Raw genomic sequence first — 20,431 nt, 5'->3', positions numbered from 1 at the left:
AAAGTGCTGAACGCTTTGCATCTCTTTTATAGTTGTAGGTACTGACCATTTCAGAATTGCCTCAATCTATTTTGGTTCCAAGCTTATTCCAGATGATGGAAAAACCTATCCCAGGACTTCAACTAATCAAACATAGAAAGAAAAATTGTATAACTTGGCAAAAAGAGTATGTTCCTCCAAGCATTGTAAAATGGTTCAAATATGTGATATTGTGAGAAAGTGGACTGTTGGTTGCCCGGGGTGTGAGCCCTGGTCAATCAAAGGCCATAGTCTCTTGCAGGTTGAACCACAAAACGTCACAAAATGATTCTATGCTTCATCCTGGGTAGCTTGGCAAAAAAAGCAGTAAGTCTTCACTTAGAGTCAATGTGTCAAATATTTAATGGGACGGGACCCAGGGGTACCTGGACCCCGGTTTGGTGTTTTGTTTGGACCACTTTGTTTTTCTCTTAATTGCACTGAGCAGTAGCCTGACCCCTTGGCACCCCACCTTCAATGGCAGGCTATTTACACAACTCCATTGCATTTCTATGCCACTGGCGTGCCAAAGGCAAACACTTCTGCACAACAAGGTTTATATGACCAGCACCTGCATCCATCTGGACCTCTCTCAAGATAAGATAAGCCCCAATACTGTCTGCACAGAATGTAGGTATTCACTCTGGCAGGTACAGTCTGAAATCACGTCTACAGCAAAAAGAGTCAGTTGTGCTCTAATCTACGCCAGGTCACTAGTAAGATGTGGTGTGGAGTTTGCCATAATCAGAGAACCATCAAAACCTACTGTAGTGTTTATTACTGAGACATGGGCAGATCACTCATCCGGCTCTGACCTAATTAAGGCTATCCCTGAGGGGTACACAATTCATATACTAGACGGATCTAAGAAGCGAGGGGAGGACTGGAACTCATCTTCAGGGACAACATTCCAGCTACATTTGAACTGGAGCACACAGCACTGTGTGAGGCCATGACATTCTCCATAAAATAATTCCCAACTAGACTTTTAAAGGAGTACTAGTTTATCTCCATCCTGGCAAGAGCCAGATGTTTGCCCGTAATATAAGCAATCTACAGGAGGCAAATATTCTTTACAATGATTACAGAGTACTGGGGGACTTCAACTTTCATCTTGAGGTACGAACGGATACTGACAGCACTGCCCTCCACCAAACTATGAGCTGCCTTGGCCTATCACAGAAAGTTACTGAGGGCAGCCACCAAGCCGGGTATGTTTTAGATGGCATCTTTACAAGCAATGGATCCCTAATGAATATAAATGGTCTGCCACTAACCTAGTCGGACCACAAGATAGATTTTTTATATTGTGTGTAAACACTCCGGCCATGTGACTAAAGGTTCCAAGTCCACATTTCCTACTCGGGCTTGGCACAAAATTAAATTAGAGGACCTCAAACTAGCTCTGGAAATATCACCCCTACTTTGCTTTGGCAACATTGACAAATACATCCAGAACTAACTGGCTGAACAAAGTAGCCAAAACACTGGCACAAGTGAAGCTAGTTAATCCTCTGAGAGATAAACATTCAGCCCTTTGGTACAAGAATCATCTGATAGACTATAAAAATCTGATTCAAAAATAAAATCGCTCTTCTTTATGCAAAAGATCCAATCTTTGCAAAATTCAACTAGAGACCTATTCCAGATGGTAGTTAAACTGTCTAGCATTCTGTCTAATAAATAGTTAGGTAAAACCCAAGACTTTTGCAACACCTTAGCCAACTTTTTCCAAAACAAGTTAGAAGAAGTGTACAACAAATTTTCCAATGATACCCCACCTTCAGTTACCAGTGAATTTATTACCACTAGGAAGCAAAGAGGGAACTCCTTGGTAGAGTTGACCCCACTTGTTAAGGGAGAAACAGTGGAATTAATCAAATCCACAAAGTCAGGCTCTCCGTATGGCTCTGCCCTCCCAGGGTGGCTAATTTAGCTCTAAAATAATTGATGTCATGTTCAAGGAAGGTTATTTTCCCTCTCAATGGAAGTAAGCATCGCTGCTCCCCCTAATAAAACAACCCAATCTCAATGCCTTAGGCCCCAACAGCTCTGGGTCTATATCCAGATTACCCATGCCTGCCAAAATAGTTAAAAAATCATGAACACACAATTAACCAAATACATTGAAAACAGTGTCTTCCTGGATCCTACTCAATTCGAATTAGATACATAGTACCGAGACAGCTCTTATTAAAGCCACAGAGGAGGTAAGATTTTCTCTAGATTAATGAGTAAGAGCGGTACTCATCCTGCATGACTTATCATTAGCTTTTACCTTGAAGGAGATCGAGTCCTAACACAACAAGTGGTGCCCAAAACATCCTGGACCCTGAGCTGGTGTTAGAGTGTGCTCTCTCATCTTCAATATTGCAAAAGTGGACACCTAAGAAACTTTTAATGATTTTTTCCATAAAAGGACAGACGCTAACCCTAGCCGTCATTGTTGCATTGCTGCCCGGATTCAACTTGCTGGTTTGCCCTTCTGAAAGCAGCTTTACTTTCAGAACAGTGAGGATTTCACCAGGACAAATGATGAGCAGCTCCCTGCCATTGTCACGCCCTCCATCATGCCCAGGCAGAAGCCTGCCCACCTGAGGGGAAAAATCCCTCGGTAAAAATATTAAGTCCGAAGGTAAACCTTTCACGGGAAGGAACCAAGTCTCTGTACCCATATCGTACTCCATTGCGACTGGCCTTAACTTCTGACCTTGTGCTTTTTTGGCACGTCTCTGTTTTGTTCTGGGTAAAGATGGTCATCTTGGATAGGGGTGTGCTGCCCTTGATGATGTCATCTACAACACAGGGCACTGTCAACTTTGCTTAACCATAATCCAATGTCATAAGAAAAGAATGAAGTGCCACCTCCAGGTGAGAAATAGAATGGCAAAAATAGCATGCAGCCTGTTACGTGTAGGTATTAGGCCCCATTAAGAAATGCAATATTACATGCTCAAGTTCTTAAGTTGCCTTCTCTCCCTAGACAAGGTGACATTTGACACTCATTCACTTGTTTGTTCATACGAGATAACATTCTTCGCACTCAGTTTTGTTTACAATACCACTTCATAGGTACTCTATCAGAACACTTTGAACATTCTGTACAAGGGCCAAGTTCAGCATGCAAGATGTTGTTTGTTTTTGGCATTTCGATGACAGAGCTGTCAGAATAGAATAAACAATAGAGGCCTGAATGGGACATAGGAGCGTTTTGCTGGCACTGGGAGGTCAGTCTATGCCAGAATTCCAGGTAAGCTGATTCCTGTTACCACATGCGAGGGATGCTTCCAACTCTACACCAAGATGGTCAGCTTGTTAAAACTTACCCACAGGTAATGGGGAGTAAGATCACGCTATAGGAATTGGGCATATTCACTCACACTAAACATGATAGTTTAGGTTGTGCTAGGTAGGAATACATTATATTACAGTACATGTAAGCAAACATATATTTCCTGCAATTAGCAAAATGGTTGACCATCTTTTTTGGTTCACTGATAGAATATCGACCCTCAAAATATCCTCATACACAAATATCGAGTTATAAATATCGATGTCAAAAATATCTACATCCTATATTTATAATGGTAAGTACAAAAGTATCGGGAAAAAAATACTGATGTAAAAATATAGTTGTGCAAAATATCGATTTTAATATATGATTAAAAATATTATTAAATATGTTAAATAATAAAATTATTTTACAAAAATTAATTAGATTTAATATACATTTTAACTAATAAAACAAATAACTGTAATTTAAAAAATGTAAACATGTATATAAAATGTAATATAGATATATATGGTAATTTGGGAATGGCGGCTGCTAGTCCCTTTTGCCCTCAATCTACCTTTTACCCACTAATGCCCAAAGATTGTGTGGATGTTTGCAATGACATGGTTGTGGATGATCTAAAGAAATTACATACTTCTGTCATTAGTGGACATACAAAGTGTAATTATCGAGGTAGGAATTATTGGGCTTTGATTAATAAATTGAGAAACAAACACGATGTTGTGGTGATGAATGCCGATAAGGGAGGTAACTTAGTTCTGTGGCCGAGGGCTGACGATTTAAGGGAAGCAGATCGCCATCTGACAGACACCAACTGTTACGCTAGGGCAAGTAAGGCAGATTTGAACCAGGTGAAAGAAACCGTTATGAAGAGTTTACTATCATGGAAACGACAGGGGTTGTTAACCAAAAAATAATTTCTTTTTTTGAAAAATTATTTTCCCACCACTCCCATCATGTATTTTATCCCTAAAGTGCATAAGGGAATATCCCCTGTTTTTGCAAGACCAATAATTTCGGCAAGAAACAACATTTTAGAGGCCATATCTAGATATGTAGACTACTTCCTTCAACCTCACATGTTCAATCTGCCTTCTTTGATAAGAGATACAGGCGATTTCTTAATGAAAATAAATCAAATTGAATGGCACAGTGATTGGTGGTTAATAACCTTGGACATTACATCATTATATACTTGTATTCACCATTCACAAGGTTTAGTTGCTGCAAAATATTTCCTTAATAGTCGCAACATTTGCTTACATGAACACAACAACATGTTACTCCAGATGATAGAGCTATGTCTACACAACAATTTATTTTTGTTTAACAAAATTCCCCATAAACAACTTAGGGGAGTTGCGATGGGGGCGTCCTTTTCACCCACCTATGCCTGTCTTTTGATAGGGTGGTGGGAGGAGCACATCCTCAAAGTGAAACATAAACAGGCCTGGGATGATCATGTGAAATACTATGGCAGATATATCAATGATATATTTGTCATATGGGGTGGTACAGAATATGAAGCTAATGAGTTCATTTCATCCATCAATGACAACTCCATGAACCTCCAATTCACAGCCACTATCAACAAAGAAAAGGTGGAATTTTTGGATGTAGAGGTATACATTGTTGAGAATCATTTACAAACTCGGCTACACAGAAAGAGCACTGCTGGCAATTCCACCTTGCATGCCAGCAGTGGTCATCCACATAATTTAATACATAGTATTCCATACGGAGAATTTCTCCGTATACGACGTATCTGCAGTCTAGAGATGGATTTAGACAAATGCCAAAAAGAGGCTTTTTCACGAATTTTGGTCTGTGGGTATACACATTCCAATTTATTAAAGGCTTTGGACAAAGCTAATTTCCGACCACGGGACCTTTGTTTGCAAACTAAAAAAAGCCTTGATGTTATTACTCACAATGAACCCACATCTGAACCGATACAAACAATCCACCTTATTACGACCTTCAGCAAACAAGAAAAAAGTATCAGACACATTGTATACAAACACTGGCCTATTGTTTTGATGGATTTAACACTCAGATTCCTGTTGCCAGCACTCCCCGACATAACTTTCAGGCGGGCTCCCTCTATGAGGGATGCCCTAGTTAAGACATGCCCGGAGGTTATAACAAAAACCAATTGGCTTTTTAAGCCAGGTTTTTTTAAATGCTCGTCATGTCGAGCTTGCAAGTGTGGCTTAAATATATCCGAATACTACACAGCTTTCATTGAAACTCCAATCTGTATAAAAGAACACTATACATGTAGAACTGATTTTGCTGTGTATCAACTACAATGCACATGCCAGTTGAAATATATTGGCAGTACGAAGCTTCCGGTTTTTAATCGGATTCTTTAACATATGCTCGCCATTGTGAATTCAGACGATAACTACCCTGTAGCGCGACATTTAAAGCAGTTCATAACAATAGATTGAGTGACCTGACGTATTCTGTAATTGGGGCTGTTCCCCCTCATTTTTCGGGGAGGCAACAGGGAAAAAAATTAAAACAGATGGAGTCTTCCTTTATACTCATGTTAGACACACGTATACCACATGGGTTAAACACCAGTGAAGACCTATACCATTTTCTATAACAAATATGATAAATTCTGTCTTATGCTTAATATACTCCGTCGAAACTGAAGTACTTATCTACACTTATCTCTAAAATAATACAGCTGTATGATTGTACCTAAAGACCTATTTTTTCATGGAGATAAGATGATCATTAACAAAGTGTCAGACATTTCGTTTTTTTCTATTTTTCTTGAAACAATGGTTGTATATATGCTTGACATACACTCTAAATGAATATAGGACTAGATCAGACTCTTGTGAGCCATGCCATTTGGAAAGGCCACACACAGTATGAATAGCATTCACAATTTATGCCCTTTGCTGCACTACCATTTTTTTAAACTTTATTATTTTTTTGGTTTTATTTATTGTTAAGATATATAGCCGTGCACGACTAGCACTTTGCACATTTTGATTGCACAGGATCTACGAAGATATGAATTATGCATGCATGCAATGACCTTATATTTCTCCTTTTTTTAGTAGCCAGTACTTTGACACACCTTAAGTTTCATACAATGATTGTCATAAAATTGGATGTATCAATAACTAACATGATATTTTTAGCTTATTGGTATACATTGATAAAACAACTTGATTCAATAGGCACTTGCCTTGAATTTAAGAAACATTAGTTGGGATACACATTATTTAAGATGTGTATTAATAGGCATTAGCCACATTAGTCCTTGTATACCTTTATTGTTGTAATATGGCACATAGATGAATATGTTTATAAATTCTATAGCAGTCTTAGTTCTTAGGAGTCGTTAGTTATGACATCTACCTATAAATTCAATTGGTATATGTATGAATTTCATTTTTAATGAACAGTATATTCAAATTTTATATGATTTATTTAAAACAGGCTGTTTAAATAAGTACTGGTTAAACAAAATAGAATGTACAGATTGATTATGAGAATTAGTTAAAATGGTCCGGTTATTATTTATAGCTCACGAGGGTGTGTGTGTTGCTTTAAAATTGCACATTGACTTAATCACATTTAAGCATTCATTGGTTGTATTTTAGTTAAAAATGGCAATCCGTCACCGGGGCGGACACTTGTCTATATCTACTTCAATGATGAAATAAATCGATATCATGAAGTAACCCCCTTCGTTTGGAGTAATTGATTTCTTTTGAAGAATCTGGTGGTCCGTACCTGTTTTTGAAGAACCAGCAATTCAGGCACTAACGCTATATATTACCTACTGGCGGTCGCCAGTAGGTAGTTATAGTTAGGACCTATTTTCCATACGAAATCCGCAACATTCTGTTCCCAATATGTCTGGCCCCGGTTGTCGAATCTTCTCAAAATTTTCAAAACTTTTGGCCAGCTCATGTCCGCTCCTATCCGGAAAGTTTCGTGGTGATTCGTCAAGCGGGGGCTGAGAAAAAAGGGGGGTCCCAAAACGCTTTTTCCCCATGCAATTTCCCATAGAACCTGTTGACGCAGCTACAGCCCGAACTGCTGAACGGAATTACACCAAATTTGGCAGAAAGGTACACCTTGGTTCAGAGTCATGCCTTTTGCTTAAATGGTGTAAATCCGTTCAGAAGTTCCTGAGAAAATCAAAAGTAAAATCCCATAGAGATCTGATTGGCTGTCAGCACTTCATCCAAGAAGTGTTGGCAGCCATCTTGGGACCAATATACATGATAGCACCTCATTAAAAAGCATTGCAGTTAATAGAAGGTTTTAAGACTTTAGTTACATTATAAATCATTTGTTGATGGTACCATACTCATTTTAGGAATTGTGGTATGTTCTAAGGTGATTTTACCATGTGAAAAAGCCTTCTGCTGGGATATCATGAATCATGTTTGAGAGAAAACTATTTTCACATGCTTTTCCCACAGAGGTTTGGAAGGTGATCTATAAGCTAAACTGACAGCATATTTTCTGTAAATTCACATTATCTTTCTTAGTCATGTGAGAATGAAGTCTGACATTCTCAGTAAAACATGTACATCCAACAAGGGCAGAGACTGTCAGTTGATTCCTTTGTGTTCTACTGCAGCTTCCCAGAGTGTTCCAAAGAACAACTAGAGTGCTAACACTCCTACTTATGATAAACGTATGGCACACCTGAAGCCATCTTGATTGGAATAAAGTGGTAACTCTTAAAACATTTAATTTAAAAAGGATGAAAATGAGGGGGTTCATTTTGCCATAGAATGTATGATTAGTGCTGCAGAAAGAAAAATTAGGGCACATTTTGAGAGACTTCTCAAATCCTCTTCTATTTCATTAAAGAATTCTGACATGCAGACTGAAACATGCACTTTCAATACCAGCAGCAGACTTCCCTGGTGAGCAGTAGCTTTACTACAGTGATCTAATAAGCAACTAGAGTGCTAACATTCTGAATTTATGGCAAATGTGTGACACATCTGAATGCCTTCTTGATGGAATGAAAGTAAAAAACCTGAAAGTATTTCCTACTGTAAATGAGGAAATTAGGAAACTTCATAACAAGTCTCCTAAGATGGCCACCAACGACAAAAGAGCCCAAACGTAGCACAAATATCACTGAGATGTAGCCCAAGTATAGCCCAATTACAGAAATCCCAGAGTGTTTTAAAGAACAACTAGAGTGCTAACAGTCTTACTTATGACAAAAGTATGGCACACCTGAAGCCATCTTGATTGGAATAAAGTGGTAACACTTAAAACATTTAATTTGCAAAGGAACAAAATGAGGGGGTTCATTTTGCCATAGAAATTATGATTAGTGCTGCAGAAAGAAAAATTAGGGCACATTTTGACTTCTCAAATCCTCTTCTATTTCATTAAAAAGTTCTGACATGCAGACTGAAACATGCACTTTGAATACCAGCAGCAGACTTCCCTGATGAGCAGTAGCTTTACTACAGTGATCTAATGAGCAACTAGAGTGCTACCATTCAGAATTTATGGAAAATGTGTGACACATCTGAATGCCTTCTTGATGGAATCAAAGTAAACAAGCATTGAAAATGCAATAGGTCTCGCCCTCGTTTAAGTTAAAGCAATTCTGTTTCTAATTAGGTGGCTTTTTAGCTTTGCTTGTATTAGAGTTTTTCAAACCTACATGTACATACCATGCATATGTATGCATATATGCATATGTATATGTTTGCATGCATTTATATTTATATAGATATGCAGATTATATTTATATGTTTATATATGTATATATATACACATACACACTCCACAAACAAATGGGAATACCCGCTGTCTCCAGATCAAAGGGCGCGTCGAAGAAATGACCTCCCAGTCACGGTCATCAATAATCCACCAAACTTTCACCACAAAAGTAATCGACGCCGTGTCTGTGCGCAAAAATCAATGTTTAATGCCAGCTGAAAATGCCAGACGCGTTTCGCCTGTCCTGCAGGCTTGTTCATTAGCCATACACATACATATATATAAATGCATATGCATATATATGCATATATATATGTGCATATGTGTGCATGTACAGAGAGGTAGAGAGGTAGAGGTGTATAGGTAGAGGTGTAGAGGTAGAGAGGTAGAGAGTAGTAGAGAGAGAGGTAGAGAGAGGTAGAGAGGTAGAGAGTAGAGAGCGAGTAATAGAGAGTAGAGAGTGAGTAGTAGAGAGTAGTAGAGAGTAGTAGAGAAAGTATCAGATAGTGAGTAGTAGAGAGTATTAGAGTGAGTAGTAGAGAGTATTAGAGTGAGTAGTAGAGAGTGAGTAGTAAAGAGTGAGTATTAGAGAGTGAGTAGTAGAGAGTGAGTAGTAGAGTGAGTAGTAGAGAGTAGTAGAGAGTGAGTAGTAGAGAGTGAGTAGTAGAGAGTGAGTAGTAAAGAGTAGTAGAGAGTGAGTAGCAGAGAGAGAGTAGTAGAGAGTAGTAGAGAGTAAGCAGCAGAGTGAGTAGTAGACAGTAGTAGAGAGTAGTAGAGAGTGAGTAGTAGAGAGTAGTAGAGAGAGAGTAGTAGAGAGTGAGTAGTAGAGAGTAGTAGAGAGTGAGTAGTAGAGAGTAGTAGAGAGTGAGTAGTAGAGTGAGTACTAGAGAGTAGTAGAGAGCGAGTAGCAGAGAGCAAGTAGTAGAGAGTGTGTAGTAGAGAGTGAGTAGTAGAGAGTAGTAGAGAGTGAGTAGTAGAGAGAGAGTAGTAGAGAGTGAGAAGTAGAGAGAGTAGTAGAGCAGTAGAGAGTGAGTAGTAGATTGAGTAGTTGAGAGCGAGTAGAATGAGTAGTGGACAGTGAGCAGTAGAGAGTAGTAGAGAGTGAGTAGTAGAGAGTGAGTAGTAGAGAGTAGTAGAGAGTGAGTAGTAGAGAGTTGTAGAGAGTGAGTAGTAGAGAGAGAGCAGTAGAGAGTGAGTAGTAGAGTAGTAGAGAGTGAGTGGTACAGAGTAGGAGAGAGTAGTAAAGTGAGTAGTAGAGAATAGTAGAGAGTGAGTAGTAGAGCGAGTAGTAGACAGTAGTAGAGTAGTAGAGAGTGAGTAGTAGAGAGTGAGTAGCAGAGAGATTAGTAGAGAGTAGTAGAGAGTGAGTAGTAGAGAGTGAGTAGTAGAGAGCGAGTAGTAGAGAGTGAGTAGTGGAGAGTGAGTAGTAGAGAGCGAGTAGTAGAGAGTGAGTAGTAGAGAGTGAATAGTAGAGAGTGAGTAGTAGAGAGTGAGTAGTAGAGAGTGAGTAGTAGAGAGCAGTAGAGTGAGTAGTAGAGAGTGAGTAGTAGAGAGTAGTAGAGAGTGAGTAGTAGAGAGAGAGTAGTGGAGTAGTAGAGAGTGAGTGGTAGAGAGCAGCAGAGAGTAGTAGAGAGTGAGTAGTAGAGAGTGAATAGTAGAGAGTAGGAGTAGAGAGTAGTAGAGAGAGAGAGTAGTAGAGAGTGTAGTAGAGAGTGAGTAGTAGAGAGTAGTAGCGAGTGAGTAGTAGAGAGTAGTAGAGAGTCAGTAGGAGAGTAGTAGAGAGTGAGTGGTAGAGATTAGTAGAAAGTAGTAGAGTGAGTAGTAAAGAGTGAGTAGTAGAGAGTGAATAGTAGAGAGTAGTAGAGAGTAGGTAGTAGAGAGAGTAGTAGTAGACAGTGAGTAGTAGAGAGTAGTAGAGCGTGAGTAGTAGAGAGTGAGTAGTAGAGAGTGAGTAGTAGAGAGTAGTAGCGAGTGAGTAGTAGAGAGTGAGTAGCAGAGAGTGATTAGTAGAGAGAGAGTAGTAGAGAGTAGTAGAGAGTCAGTAGTAGAGTAGTAGAGAGTAGTCAGTCAGTGTCAGTCAGTGTCAGTCAGTCAGTCAGTGTCAGTCAATCAGTGTCGGTCAGTGTCAGTCAATCAGTGTCAGTCAGTTAGTGTCAGTCAATCAGTGTCAGTCAGTGTCAATCAGTGTCAGTCAGTGTCATTCAGTCAGTCAGAGTCAGTCAGTCAGTGTCAGTCAATCAGTGTCAGTCAGTGTCAGTCAATCTGTGTCAGTCGGTGTCAAACAGTCAGTGTCAGTCAGTCAGTGTCAGCTAGAGCAGCTCTGCTGACCTGGTTCTCTGGCTCTACTAAAGCAACTCTGCTGACCTGGTTCTCTCTCTCTAAAGCAGCTTTGCTGACCTGGTTTCTCTGGCACTACAGCAGGTCCGCTGTCCTGGTTCTCTGGCTCTAGAGCAGCTCTGCTGACCTAGTTCTTATGCTACAGAGCAGCTCTGCTGATCTAGTTCTCTGGCTCTACAACAGCTCTGCTGACCTGGTTGTCTGGCTCTAAAGCAGCTCTGCTGACCCAGTTCTATGGTTCTGAAGCAGTTCTGCTGACATGGTTCTCTGGCGCTAGATCAGCTCTGCTGACCTGGTTCTCTCCCTCTAAAGCAGCTCTACTGACCTGGTTTCTCTAGCTCTGCAGCAGCTCTGCAGACCTGGTTCTCTGGCTCTAGAGCAGCTCTGTTGACCTGGTTCTATGGCTTTAAAGCAGCTCTGCTGATTTGGTTCTCTGGCTCTAGAGTAGCTCTGCTGACCTGGTTTCTCTAGCTCTGCAGCAGCTCTACTGACCTGGTTCTCAGGCTCTAAAGCAGCTCTGCTGACCTGGTTCTATGGTTCTAAAGCAGCTCCGCTGATTTGGTTCTCTGGCTCTAGAGTAGCTCTGCTGACCTGGTTCTCTGGCTCTAAAGCAGCTCTGATAACCTGGTTCTCTGGCTCTAAAGCAGCTCTGCTGGCCTGGTTCTCTGGCTCTAAAGCAGCTCTGCTGACCTGGTTCTCTCCCTCTAAAGCAGCTCTGCTGACCTGGTTTCTCTGGCTCTACAGCAGCTCTGCTGACCTGGTTCTCTGGCTCTAGAGCAGCTCTGCTGACCTAGTTCTTAGACTCTAGAGCAGCTCTGCTGACCTGGTTCTCTGGCTTTACAGCAGCTCTGTTGACCTGGTTTTCTGCACTCACGATGCACGCACCCGACTTCGCGAAAATATATTTAAAAATAATATAAGTTTATTGTAAGTACAAATATATTATTTTGATGAATATCTTACATAATCTCTTGCCTTAATATGTATATTAAAAAAACATACATATCATTTTTTTTTGCGGGAGTTGCGCATCCAGCGTGCCCCAGCACGTATATGATGCCACGCGGGACCCGCAACAGCGCAAACATCTCGTACTGTAATGCGCATGTGTCACAAATGCGCGGGAGCAGGAGTCGCAGACTGGTCACATACCAATCGCGCATATCACGTGATATTAAATGTATATGATGTAACTGAAAAACACGCAGCCGTCGCACACCATACGCGGATCCTTCATGACTTTTCTAAAATGGCGGATAGAATGCGCGCACCCACTGTGATGTGTACACTTTGAGTGCGCGACTCCGAAAAAAATTGGATTTTTTTTTAAAGTAAATAATATAAATATATTAAAATAAAAAATGAAAACAAGAAAATTAATCAATAGTTCAGTTTTAATAATTATTTTTTTGCAATTTTCAGAAAAATATATAATGTTATTTAATGAATAAAATATTTTTAAATAAACAGTTAAAAAACTGTAGAAAATCAGTACAAAAAAAAAGATATAACTACTATCACACTTAAAAGTTAGCATTTAAAAACCTTTGAAATTCACTGAAAAAAAACATAGGTCTCAGAGATGTTATATTTAAAAATTAGCATTTAAAAAACCTTAGAAATTCACAGAAAAAACCATAGGTTTCAGGGGTGTTATAGTTAGCTGCCCATTTCACTCATACAAACCATAGAAATTCCTCCGTTATAGTTAGTTCTGCTAACTATAACTCACGCGCCCGCAATGCACTGCTGATGATGTCACATATTGCATCATGCATGACATGGTCAGTGACATCACTGATGACATCTCAAATGACATCACTGATGACATCATCCAATTGACAATCTGATACACCTCATCATACACTAGTATAACCTTTCATCACTCACTGTAAAATAGAGAGTACCATATTTGAAAGCATTGACACACCAATACCAGTTACTACATACCCACTCACTGATTCCTAAGTCTACACACACAACTACCCATTCAACAACAGAATCATCTATACATGCAGTCAATAATTAATAGAACACTATCAAATGCACTTATACACATATATAGACATTGACACATCAGCAGTCATCTTAGTCGGGAATGCAGTCATCCTACTCACTCATGAAAAAAATGTATTGCACTTAAATTTACTCATTTACACAATTATCGAACAACACCTCATTTATTCAAACACATAGTAACTCATCGTTAATATGTTAAAAAAGCACCATTACAATTATACACTCATTCATATAGTTACTCTCACAATCACTGACTCTTACACATACTTATTTATATACACCAACTCTCACATACAATGCCTTTTATTTTTTTACTTTGTTGAAGATGTACAACTAAAACATATATTCGCTCACCAATACACAAATAAATACATTCAGTCACCCAAACAACTGTTTCCACATGCACTCTTAAACCCATACACCTAGTCAATCAACCATTCACACATCTATGCATAGAGTTACACACACCCCATCCAACCACACACAAACTCAGTGTCCCATACAAATACTCACCCAACTAATCAATAACTAATATACACACTCATGTAGTTAGTGACCAACTGATGCAGCATGTTATACAACAACAGTGCTGCACACATTCACATAGTTTAGTTACTAAGCCATGTATTAAGTGAGACACTTTTAATTACTCACTTAAAAAGACAGTCAGACAGCTACTAAATCCTCCATCCAGACAGTTATATATCCACTCAATCTTCAATACAGATTGGTATATATATAATACATATTTAAATTTCAAACTAAATACATTCAGTTGATGATGTCATCAGTGATGTCATCAGTAATGTCATTTGAGATGTCATCAGTGATGTCATCAGTGATGTCACTGACCATGTCATGAATGATGCAATATGTGACATCATCAGCAGTGCATTGCGGGCGCGTGAGTTATAGTTAGCAGAACTAACTATAACAGAGGAATTTCTATGGTTTCGTATGAGTGAAATGGGCAGCTAACTATAACACCCCTGAAACCTATGTTTTTTTCTGTGAGTTTCTAAGGTTTTTTAAATGCCAATTTCTAACTATAACGTCTCTGAAACCTATGTTTTTTTTCCAGTGAATATATATATGTATATATATCCAAGACAGATTCACCCCAATGGAAGAGCCTCCAAGTAGGTTAAATGTTGCACTTATTTTAATAAAGGCTGCAGACAAATTCAGCAAGGAATCAGCCACCTGTATTGTTCAGCCAGACACGTTTCGGGTGTCCCCTTTGTCAATGGCATACACAGTGAAACACAAATCAGAATGTGCACCAACTTTATATCACTGGAACCCGCCTCAGTGGGCGTGGACACTCCTGTGGCCTCCTGGTTCCTGTAGTTACGCATTGTGTTCCTCAAGTGAGTCTAATCAATGTTCAGCGCTTGTTTTTAAAATTAAACCCCAGTGGGTGGAAGCATAGTCCTGCTAAAACTCAGCTGCCTCTTGTAGCCTTTATTATGCGCTACCTCCCGTTTCAGCAGGTGATCCCGTTTGAGGTCTCCTCGGGTCCGCCTCAGCAGCATGGTTCTCCCGCGGCCGGACAAGCCGCTCAAACATCCAACACAGATTCGCCCCAATGGAAGAGCCTCCAGGTAGGTTAAAAGTTGCACATATTTTAATAAAGGCTGCAGACAAATTCAGCAAGGAACCAGCCACCTGTATTGTTCAGCCAGACGCGTTTCGGGTGTCCCCTTTGTCAATGGCACACACAGTGAAACACGAAGCAAAATGTGCGCCAACTTTATATCACTGGAACCCGCCTCAGTGGGCGTGGCCACTCCTGTGGCCTCCTGGTTCCTGTAGTTATGCACTGTGTTCCTCAAGTGAGTCTGCTCAATGTTCAGCGCTTGTCTTTAAAATTAAAAGTCAGTGGGTGGAAGCATAGTCCTGCTGAACGGGGTCACCTGCTGAAACGGGAAGTAGCGCCTAATAAAGGCTACAAGAGGCAGCTGAGTTTTAGCAGGACTATGCTTCCACCCACTGGGGTTTAATTTTAAAGACAAGCGCTGAACATTGAGCAGACTCACTTGAGGTGCTGAAATCACCATCTTCCCAGCTTTCAGGGACAAGCAGACTTTTGTCAAAAAACCAAAAAGTTTTACAAAGTTTTGGCATTTTTCAGGGTCATAGCCTATTTGTGCTATTTTTTGTGCTTTTCGACCTCCTTCCAGTTAATGGTAGAAATGGAAAGCATTAATGGATCCTGGAAAGCTATACATTTTAGAAAAGAAGACAAAATTCTGAATTCAGCAAGGGGTCATTTGTGTAGATCCTTCAAGGGTTCTTTATAGAAACTTACAGTTAAATGTAGGGAAAATTGAAAATTAGTAGAAAAAAACAGCCGTTTGTGTCAACGTTTTCACCTGTAATATTTTCGAATTATGATAGCTATTTGAAAGCAATATACCATTACATCCGCTGGACCATTCTGGTTGTGGGGATAAATAGAACTTGTAGGTTCACTGAGAACATGATGAACCCAGAGCCAATAACTGAGCAGCGACTTGCAATGATTTTTTATTATATACCAGGTATATAGCAATTAATCTGTGAAAATGTATACATGGAAAAATCGGTACGAAAGACACCTATGTATTTCTGAAATGGGAACAAAGTATGGAGTTTAGAAACAGTAGATATATGCAAATTTTTGAATTTTGGAATACCCAAAGCATGAGAATTATAGGACATTTTTCAAAATGACTTCTTTTTTACACATTGTTTTTCATTTGGAAGGCAGAAATAAATCAAAAGTCAATAGGTAATAACAGTTGCTCTACAATTTTGTGTTACCCTAAGCCTCCCGATAAAAATGGCACCTCACTTGTGTGGGTAGGCTTAGTGCCCACGACAGAAAGCAGCTCAAAATGTGACATGAACACACCACATTATCACAATGAAAAATTACCCCTTTTTTGCAAAGTGCCTAGCTGTTGTTTTTGAACCATAGCTCCGCCGGCACCTAGGGAAACCTAGCAAACCTTTACATTTTTGAAAACTAGACACCCAGGGGAATCCAGGATGGGGTGACATGACTGGCTCTCACAAGGTTCTGTTACCCCGAATCCCTTGCAAACCTAAAAAATTGAGAAAAACCACATTTTCCTCATATTTCTGTGGTGCAAAGTTCTGGAATCTGCGTGGATCCACAAAATTCTAACCACTTCGCATTCCCCAAAGTCTTCCAAGAAAAATGGTACCTCACTTGTGTAGGTAGGCCTAGTGCCTTCGACAGGAAACGGCCCAAAACGCAAGGTGGACACACCACATTTTCACAATGAAAAATGACCCTTTTTCTGCAAAGTGCCTAGCTGTAGTTTTTTAAACCTAGCTCCGCCGGCACCAAGGGAAACCTAGCAAACCTATACAGGTTTGAAAACTAGACACAAAGGGGAATCCAGGATGGGGTGACCTGACTGGCTCTCACCAGGTTCTGTTACCCAGAATCCCTTGCAAACCTAAAACATTGTCCAAAAAAACACATTTTCCTCACATTTTTGCGGTGCAAAATTCTGGAATCTGCGTGGATCCACAAAATTCTACCCATACCGCATTCCCCAAAGTCTTCCCAAAAAAATGGTAGCTCACTTGTGTGGGTAGGCTTAGTGCCCACGACAGGAAGCGGCTCAAAATGTAACGTTTATACACCACATTTTCACAATGAAAAATTACCCCTTTTTTGTAAAGTACCTAGCTGTCGTTTTTTAACCCTAGCTCCACCGGCACCTAGGGAAACCTAGCAAACCTATACATTTTTGAAAACTAGACACCCAGGGAAATCCAGGATGGGGTGACTTGACTGGCTCTCACCAGGTTCTGTTACCCAGAATCTCTTGCAAACCTAAAGAATTGTCAAAAAAACACATTTTCCTCACATTTCTGTGGTGCAAAGTTCTGGAATCTACGTAGAGCCACAAAACTCCACCCACCCCGTGTTCCCCAAAGTCTTCCAAGAAAAATGGTATCTCACTTGTGTGGGTAGGCCTAGGGTCCGCGACAGGGTGGGTTTGGTATTTTCCCAGGATGGCCGCCGAGCCTGGGGCCAAAAACACAGGTGATCCCCCCTTGCAGAACCAATTTGTTTTGTGATAGGTCATTTTGATGTCTCCTCAATACGTTTTGGGCCCTAGCACGTCGCCGGTACTTGACCCACCCACACAAGTGAGGTACCATTTTTCTCAAAAGACTTTGGGAAATGCGGGGTGGGTGTAATTTTGTGGATCCACGCAGATTCCAGAACTTTCCATCACAGAAATGTGAGGAACATGTGTTTTTTGGACAAATTTTGAGGTTTGCAAGGGATTCTGGGTAACAGAACCTGGTGAGAGCCAGACAAGTCACCCCATTCTAGATTCCCCTGGATATCTAGTTTTAAAAAATGTATAGGTTTCCTAGGTTTCCCTAGGTGCCAGTAGAGCTAGGGTTCAAAATCTACAGCTAGTCACTTTGCAATATAGTGTCAGTTTTCACTGTAAAATGTGGTGTGTCCACGTTGCGTTTTGGGCCGTTTCCTGTCGCAGGCACTAGGCTTGCCCACACAAGTGAGGTACCATTTTTCTCGGAAGACTTTGGGAAATGCGGGGTAGGTGTAATTTTGTGGATCCACGCAGATTCCAGAACTTTCCATCACAGAAATGTGAGGAAAATGTGGTTTTTTGGACAACTTTTGAGGTTTGCAAGGGATTCTGGGTAACAGAACCTGGTCAGAGCCAGACAAGTCACCCCATCCTGGATTCCCCTCGGTTTCTAGTTTTAAAAAATGTATAGATTTCCTAGGTTTCGCTGGGTGCCGGCAGTGCTTGGGTTCGAAATCTACAGCTAGGCACTTTGCAAAATAGTGTCAACTTTCACTGTAAAATGTGGTGTGTCCACGTGGCGTTTTGGGCCGTTTCCTGTCACAGGCACTAGGCTTGCCCACACAAGTGAGGTACCATTTTTCTCGGAAGACTTTGGGGAATGCGGGGTGAGTGGAATTTTGCGGATCCACACAGATTCCAGAACTTTCCAACACAGCAATGTGAGGAAAATGTGTTTTTTTAAACTAATTTTTAGGTTTGCAAAGGATTCTGGGTAACAGAACCTAATGAGAGTCACACAAGTCACCCCATCCTGGATTCCCCTCAGTGTCTAGTTTTCAAAAATATGTAGGTTTGCTATGTTTCTATAGGTGCCTGCTGCGCTATGACCCAAAATCCACAGGTAGGCACATTCCGAAAAAAAGTCAGTGCCTAGTGGGCTTTCTGCCGCCCTGGGGAGGGGGGACATCAGGGGCTATTGTCCCGATATGCCTCTGAGGGGTGCAGAAAGACTGTGGCTACTCTGTTGGGGGCATTGGGATGCCCATTCTGGTTAGCCCTACCCCTGCGTATAAAAAAGCCAGCACATTTGCTGGCGCATAATGGGCTTTCTGCACCACGGGGGGCAGATCAGGGGCTACTGCCCCCATCTGCCTCCTGGGAGGGACCGAAAGACTGAGGCATCTTTTTAGGGTGGGTGGGGGCATTGGCACGTCCGCTCTTGACAGCCCCCACCCCGAACTTTGAAGGAAAAAAATCCCTGGTGGCTAGTGGGCGTTTGGCCCCCCGGGGGGGTGCAGATAAGGTGCTATTGCCCCATCTGCCACCCAGGGGAATGCAGAAAGACTGAAGCATTTTTTATTTGAGTGGGGCATTGACATGCCCATTCTGGGCAGCCCCCACTCCTACCTATATATCAAAAAAAATCCCTATCACTTAGTAGACTATTGCCCCATCTGCCCCCCAGGGGTCAGAAAGACTGGAATTTTGTGGGGGGAGAGGTGTGGGCATTGGCAAGCCCTTATTGGGCAACCCCCACCCCTAAATTATTTTGGGGGAAAAAACTGGTGTCTAGTGGGCTTTCTGCCCCCCCGGGTGGCAGATTGGGTGCTACTGTCCCGATCTGCCACCAGGGGGGGCATAAAGACTGTAGCTTTGTGGCGGGGGTGGGGGAATTGGCATGCCCATATTGGGCAGCCCCCACCCCTAATTATAATTTTAAAAAATCCCTTGTATCTAGTGGGCTTTCTGCCCCCAGGGGAGGCAGAAAGACTGTATCTTTGCGGCAGAGGGGTGGGGGCATTGGCATGCCCATATTGGGCAGCCCCCACCCCTAATCATAATTTTTTTAATAATCCCTGGTATCTAGTGGGCCTTCTGCCCCCGGGGGGGGCAGAAAGACTGTAAGTTTGTGGCCAGGGGGTGGGGGCACTGGCATGCCCATATTGGGCAGCCCCCACCCCTAATTATTATGTAAAGAAAAATGCCTGGTGTCTAGTGGGCTTTCTGCCCCCCGGGGGGGCAGATGGTGCTGCTGCCCCATTTGACCCCCAGGGGGGCAGAAAGACTACATTTTCCCATTTTAATATGGGGGAGCAAAGGCCCTTGCTCAAGGGGCCGCTCCCCCCTCCCTGGTGCCTAGTGGGTGGATCCCTGCTGGGGGATCGCCCTCCTGGAGCGATCCCCAGCAGGGATCCACTACGGATTGCTGGGGAAACCATGGGGGGGCCTCGGGAGCTGGGGAAGCTCTTCCTCAGGTCCCGAGGCTGTTGGGGGGTAAAGGGAATCCCTCTGGTGCCCGCACCAGAAGGATTCCCAGTGTCATGGTGTCAGATGTCGGGGAGCCGTCCGACGCACATGAGTACTGATGCGTCGGGTGGCTCCCGCACGTCTGATGCATTGAAGGGGTTAATTATTACATAAATGTAATCTTTTTTATTTCCTACCCTATAACACCGGACAATTCACAACACACATGTGCATTTTAAAAAAAAAATTACCTCCATAATTAACAATTAATTATCAATTGTGAGAAATATTATTACTTCAAAAACAAATTAAAACAGATAAAAATTAATTTACTCCGCAAACGCTACCCCTATAAAACTTAAACTCACACACACGCAAAAATAAACAATTACCCTAATTAATTATCAATTGATGAATTTATATTAATGATTAACTAATTAATAATTAATTTAACATAAATTACTTTATACCC

The sequence above is a fragment of the Triturus cristatus genome, chromosome 4_1 (genome assembly GCF_964204655.1).
Source record: "Triturus cristatus chromosome 4_1, aTriCri1.1, whole genome shotgun sequence".
Lineage (NCBI taxonomy): Eukaryota > Metazoa > Chordata > Amphibia > Caudata > Salamandridae > Triturus > Triturus cristatus.
The sequence above is the reverse complement of the archived record's forward strand: the minus strand, read 5'-3'. Positions refer to the sequence as shown.